Here is a 6805-nt window from a genome sequence, read left to right on the forward strand (position 1 = left end):
CTAGCCTTGAGCAAAAAGAAGCTCAAAGACAGTACCCAGTCCACGAATTCAAGTCCCAGGACTCAGGGGAGAAAAACAACAAGGAATTAGCTGGGTGTCGGTGGTTCTTGCCTGTAATCCTAGTTACTCAGGAGGCTGAGATCTAAGGATCACAACTAGAAGCCAGCAGGTGGCTCAGTGGTAGAGTGTTTGCCTTGCATGCATGAGGCCCTGGGTTCAATTCCTCAGCACCACATAAGCAGGAAAAGCCAGAAGTAGTGTTGTGACTCAAGTGGTAAAGCACTAGCCTTGAGCTGAAGTGCTGGGACAGTGCCATGACCTAGAGTTCAGGCCTCACTATCAGCAAAAAAAAAAAAAAAGAATGTGAAGTTGTGCTGTGGCTCAAACTGGTAGAGCACTAACCTTGAGCACAAAGAGGCTCAAGGACAGCGCCCAGGCCCTAAGTTCAAGGCCCACAACTGACAAAAAAAAAAAAAAAAAAAAAAAAAAAAACTAAGGAATTAATTTTAAATGCAGCAAAATCAAAGAGGGAATTTTATTACAATGGAAAGAAGATTAGAATTACTTTAGATTTCTCCCCACAAACTCTGTAAGGAGAGCCTGCAGTGGTATAATTCAAGTTCTGAATGACAATTTCCAATCCAAACTGGTGTACTAGCAAAACTAAAAGTTTTTATGAAAAACTAAAGGAATTCATGAACCAGTACTACAAAGGATGGTAAGGGGAAGTATACCATCTGGAAAAAAAAAATCAAAATCAAGGAAACACAGCATTGAATAAAAATCACTAATAGACTCATTTAGCAAACACAAAAAGGCAGGAAATGTCATATTTCTCCATACTAATGTTAAACCTCAACAAGCTCAACTCCCCAACCAAAAAATGTACAGCAGCAGATTGGATCAAAAAACAAAATCCAATCATATGTTGTCTTAAAGAAACTCATCTCACAAGATAAACAAATTCCCAGCTGGGCACTGGTGGCTCAGGCCTGTATTCCTAGCTACTCAGAAGGCTGAGATCTGAGGGTTGCAGTTCAAAGCCAGTCTGGGCAGGAAAGTCCATGAGACTCTTATCTCCAATAAACCACTCAAAAACAGGAAGTGGTGCTGTGGCTCAAGCGTTAGAGCGCTCACCTTGAGCTGAGAGCGCAAAGACAGTACCCAGGCCCAGAGTTCAAGCCCACGGCCGACCAAAAAAATAAATAAATAAAAAAATAAACAAATTTCCAGTGAACACCAGAGTGGCCATACTAGTGTCTGATAAAATACCCTTCTCAACGAAATCATAGGAAGAGACAAGGAAAGTCATTATGTATTAATAAAAGGAATGATCCACAAAGAGAAAATCACAGTGGTTAATACTTATGCACCAAACAATGCAGTACCTAAATACATTGAACAAACACTCTTAGATTTATAGAATATGACAGACCTCAACACAATAATAGTGGGAAATTTTAACTCTCCACTCTCACCAAAGGAAAGGTCAAACAAAAGGTCTGATCAGCAAAGAAGCTACTAAATTAAATAACATAATAACCCAAATGGACTTAGTAGACATCTACAGAGTTACATGTAAGCCTAAACAAATATAAAAGGATTGAGATAACTCCTTGTATCCTAACTGATCACAATGGAATTAACTAGTTCAACAACAAAAACTTCTTCAGAAAACAAACACAAGAAGACTAAACAACACACTGCTGAAGAATATGTGGGTCACTAATGAAAAAAGAGGAAATAAGAAATTTCTTACAATCCAATTAAAAAGAAAACCATCATAGCAAAACCTCTGCCGTGTTGGGAGGAAAATTCATAGCTCTAAGTGTGTACAAAAAGAACCAGAAACCACACAAGTAAATTACTTCATGATATGACTAAGGCTGCTAGAAAAACAGGAACAAACCAAGCCCCAAACTACTAGACAAAGATAGTCAAAATTAGGGCAGGAATCAATGAAATAGAAACTTTAAAAAGTATACACAAAATCAATGAAACAAAAAGCTGGTTCTTAGGGAAAAAATCAGTAAAATTGACAGACCTTTAGCTAAATTGATGAAAAAAAGAAGAGACGCAGAGCTGGCTGCCAGTGGCTCACACCTGTAATCCTAGTTACTCAGGAGGCTGAGATCTAAGGATTGCCATTCAAAGCCAGCCAGGAAAGTCTGTGAGACTAGAAAATCAGAAATGTCACTGTGGCTCAAAGTGGTAGAACACTACTCTTAAGCAAAAGGAGTTCAGGGACAGTGCCCAAGTCTCAAGTTCAAGCCTCACAACCAACAAAAAACAAAACAAAACAAAACAAAAAAAGATAGACTCAGGTCAACAAAAGCAGAGATGCCAAAGAAAATATTACAAGAAACATCCAAGATATCCAAAAGATTGCGATCCTCAGAAATTAGCCTCTTGGCCTAGCACTGGTGGCTCACACCTGTAATCCTAGGTACTCAGGTGGCTGAGGTCTGAGGATCCTAATTCAAAGTCAGTCTGGGCAGGAAAGTTCATGAGACTCTGATCTCCACTTAACCACCAAACAACAGGTAGTGTTGCTGTGGTTCAAATGTCCTTGAGCTGAAGAGCTCAAGGACAGTGCCCAGGCCCGGAGTTCAAGCCCCATAACTGAAAAAAAAAAAAAAAATTAGTAGCTTTTCTGTATATCAACAATGCACAAACTGAGAGAGAAATCAGGAAAAACAACTCCATTTGCAATAGCCTCAAAAAATAAACTAAAAATAAACTAAACTTAACCAAAGAAGCAAAAAACCTTTATAGTGAAAACTATTTTTTTTTAAATTGAAGAAAGAAATCAGGAAATGGAAAGACTTTCCATGTTCATGGATAGGTATGTTCAAGTGGTAAAGCATCAGCACTGACCAAAAAAGATAAGGGAATACAAGAAGGCCTGAGTTCAAGCCCTAGTACCAGAACAAGGGGAGGGGAAGAGTGGGGGGGGGGGGAAGCTGATTATAGGCAAGTAGAGATGAGTTTCAGGCCTGATGCGCACCCTGCCCCAAGAGCCCTGGTGGCTGGGACAGATGCTAACCTGCACACAGAATATTCTCTGCCATCATGCAGGCAGTTACATGGGTATATGACAAGCTAGCATCTCCCTCCTGGTGACTTGTTTCTCAGGCTGACCTGGTCTCTATTCTTCAGCCACCTGGTATAGAACAAAGTCAACACCTGCAGCTTTTCTATTTATCCTTGGGAGCCCTGTTTTGTACCTCCCTCCTTCTTCAGTGCATAAAGATATGTGCAACTTCCATGCCATAGTAAAAACAAAAACAAAAACACAGATCCAGGAAGGCCAGCCTGTTAGACCCCAGAGAAATGGTTCCTGGCCAGCACTGCAGGTAATCCAACCACTCATGCTAGAGAAGCCCACAGGCATTGCTAAGGTTCTTTGTGATTTTATCTCCCATTTGTGTGTACTACAAGACCCTAAGTGTGAAAATCTTTACTAAATGGATGATTACTGAGAACTCTTAAGTAAAAGTTAAGCAAAAGAATTTAAATTTAAGCACCGGGGTTCAATTCCTCAGTACCACATTAACAGAAAAAGCCAGAAGTGGAGCTGTGGCTCAAGTGGTAGAGCACTCTCCTTGAGCAAAAAGCAGCTCAGGGATGGTGCCTAGGCCCTTAGTTCAAGCCCCATGACAGGCAAAAGTAAAAACAAAATTAATTAAAGCAATGCTGGACACTGGTAACTCACTGCTAGCTACTTAGGAGGCTGAGATCTAAAGATCACAGTTTAAAGCCAGCCTGGGCAGGAAAGTCCATGAGACTCTTATCTCCAATTAACCACCAAGAAACTAGAAGCAAAGCTGTGGCTCAAAGTGGAGAGCACTAGCCTTGAGCAGCAAAGCTCAGGGACACTGCCCCATGTTCAAGCCCCAAGCAGTGGAAGCCCGTACTAATGCTTTATGCCTGTAATCCTAGCTACTCAGGAGTTGAGATTTGAGGGTCAAGTTCAAAGCCAGTTCACGAAGACAAATTCCAAGGACTCATCTATTAACCCCAAACACACCTGGAAGTAGAGGTGGTAGTGGCAGCCTTGAGGGAAAAAGCTAAGGGACAGTACTAAGGCCTTGAAGCTCCAGCACTGGCATATATGTTCTACCACTGATCTACACCTGCTGTCTAAGGTTTTCTTAGATTAATCTGTAACCTTCACTCACTGCAACTAAGGGCTGGTCTTGGCTGCCCTTAGGGACACTCAAAACACAAGTCTTCTCTTTACCTATAACAGTCCTATCTAAACATGACATCTCTTTTCCTTATGTCTGCCCTTTCCCAGGCATAGTTCTGCCAGTTCTCCCAGAATGAGACTTCCCATTTCCTCTCCATCTGATTCACCCTCCTCAGGTTACAGTTGAGTTTGCCAATATGTCCAAATATGTCACCTCAAAATGTGGTCTGAGCAGCTTACAGTTAAGTAGTTCACTCCTATTCCCTGTGGGAATCCCACAAAATTTGATCGACTCATTTTACAGATTAAAACTCCTGTGGTAGCTCCCACTAACTAGATAAAATACTTGTTCCTTCCTGTGGCCTGTAAGGTTTGTAGTTAGCTTCTGCCTGCTTTTCCAGCCCTGTATTCACAATCATTCCCACTTCTATGTGGCAGCTAGAAAGCTAAAGGGACAGTGTTAGTGAAATGAGCTCCCTCCTTCCCTTCTCCACAGCTTAGCATGCTCCCTTCCTAGACAACACTAGGCCCACATAGGAAAGGCAGTAAATAATCAGCCTCCAACCCCCTTTACCTTGGATGGCACTTCTCTGGGGCAGCTACCACCATATAAGGCAACAAGAGCCCCTTAGAGTGACCTTCAGGTCTGGGCAGTTGCAGGACCAGTTATCTACTACTTGGACAGCAGCCATAAATCCTAGTCCACCATGATGAAGCCCCTGGCCCACACATCCATCCCAGGGTCTCCGCCTCTTAGCCCCTTTTAGCCCCTCCTAAATTATATAGGTCATCTCAGGCAATAGCCGGTGCTTCTCATTTCTCCCTTGTGAGAAGGGGTCTTGCCAGCACCTTTCCCGGCAATAAGCCTTTCTTTGTTCCCTGTACCTGGATGGCTGTGTGGTTCTCTGGCAAAGTCTAGTTTACCCTATCAGACAGCATCCAGTTGAAGTTCTGGAACCAGTGAGGGAGGGAAGGGGAGGAGTGGGTGGGGAAGGTTACCAAACAGAGAAACACATGTGGTACTATGACTCAAAGGCACAGGGATTAAACAAACAAGGAGCTGGACCCAGGGCAGAGTTTAAATTTGAAACTGCAGTCAACATACAGAAGGAAGAATTGTAAGCAGACTTAAGATTTGGGAGTGTTTTTTGGTTCAGTTTAGTTTTTCCTGTGGTACTGGGAATTGAACCCAGACCTACGTATGGTAAACATGTTATCTCTGAGCTGCCACACATAAATTTAAATTTACTTATTAGTTACCGCCAATATTGAATGGCTTGAAAACAATCACTAAGAGCTGAGTGCTGGTGGCTCACGCTTGTAATGCTAGCTACTCAGGAGGCTAAGATCTGAGGATCACAGTTCAAAGCCAGCATGGGCAAGGAAAGTCCATGAGCCTCTTATCTCCAATTAACCACTGGAAAACCAGAAGTGGCACTGTGGTTCAAGTGGTAAAGCACTAACCTTGAACTGAAGAGCTGAGAGACAGTGCCCAGACCCAGAGTTCAGTTGGAAAAATAAATAAAGCAATCATAGGTTATTTGCTCAACATTCTGTGGATCAGCAATTAGGTTGGTCTTGACTGAGGTCATTTACACAGCACTGGTCATGTGGTCACTGTCCTGAGGTTGAAGAACTAAGATGGCTTTGGTTAGGTCTCCAGCAGAACGACCTAGGCTTTCTCACACAAAGAGGTCCAAGGTGAGAATGGAAGCTACAAGAACTCTTCAAGCTCCTGTTCAGATTCTACCAGGGAAGAACTAGTTAAAAAATATAAAAAAATAAAAAAATAAACATTAAGTCAGCTCAGATACAAAAAGTAGGAATAGAGTCCAGGACTGAGTGGTAGGAATTATTGTTATTAGCAGCCACATAAGGCAAGGGGTGACAAGGAGGATGAATGGGAGAAAATGAGAACTGGTAGTCATAATGACTAGTTTTTTTTGTTTTGTTTTGTTTTGTTTTTTTGTCGGTCGTGGGGCTTGAACTCTGGGCCTGGGCGCTGTCCCTCAGCTCTTCAGCTCAAGGCTAGCTCTACCACTTGAGCCACAGCACGCCACTTCCGGTTTTTTTCTTATGTGGTGCTGAGGAATCGAACCCAGGGCCTCATGCATGCAAGGCAAGCGCTCTACCACTGAGCCACCTTCCCAGCCCCTCCATGTAAATTTTTTAAAGACAGGGTTTTTGTTTTTTTTTAATTTTTTTTTATTGTGAGAATACCATACAGAGGAGTTACAATTACATGGGCAAGATAATGAGTACATTTCTTATCAAGCATTGTTGCCTCCTCTTTGTTTCCCCTTCTCATCCCTTCCCATATTCCCCCCCTCCTTGAACCTGATCCTCCCCCCACCCTCTAGAGGGTTTTAATATTTCGCCCAGACTGGCCTTAAATTTCCCATCTTCTTGCCTCAGCCTCCCAAGTACTTACCATAGGACAGATGCTCTAATCCTTGAGCCATGCACCTAGACCCTTCCAGGTTCTTGATTTGGCCAGTCCCACAGGCCAGACTAAACCATATTTGGCACAATTATGTTCTCGGGGCTTGGTTCTCTCTCTCTCTCTCTCTCTCTCTCTCTCTCTCTCTCTCTCTCTCTCTTTTTGTCGGTTTT

Source organism: Dipodomys merriami, unplaced genomic scaffold (genome assembly GCF_024711535.1).
Source record: "Dipodomys merriami isolate MVZ:Mamm:240054 unplaced genomic scaffold, mDipMer1.0.p SCAF_34, whole genome shotgun sequence".
NCBI lineage: Eukaryota > Metazoa > Chordata > Mammalia > Rodentia > Heteromyidae > Dipodomys > Dipodomys merriami.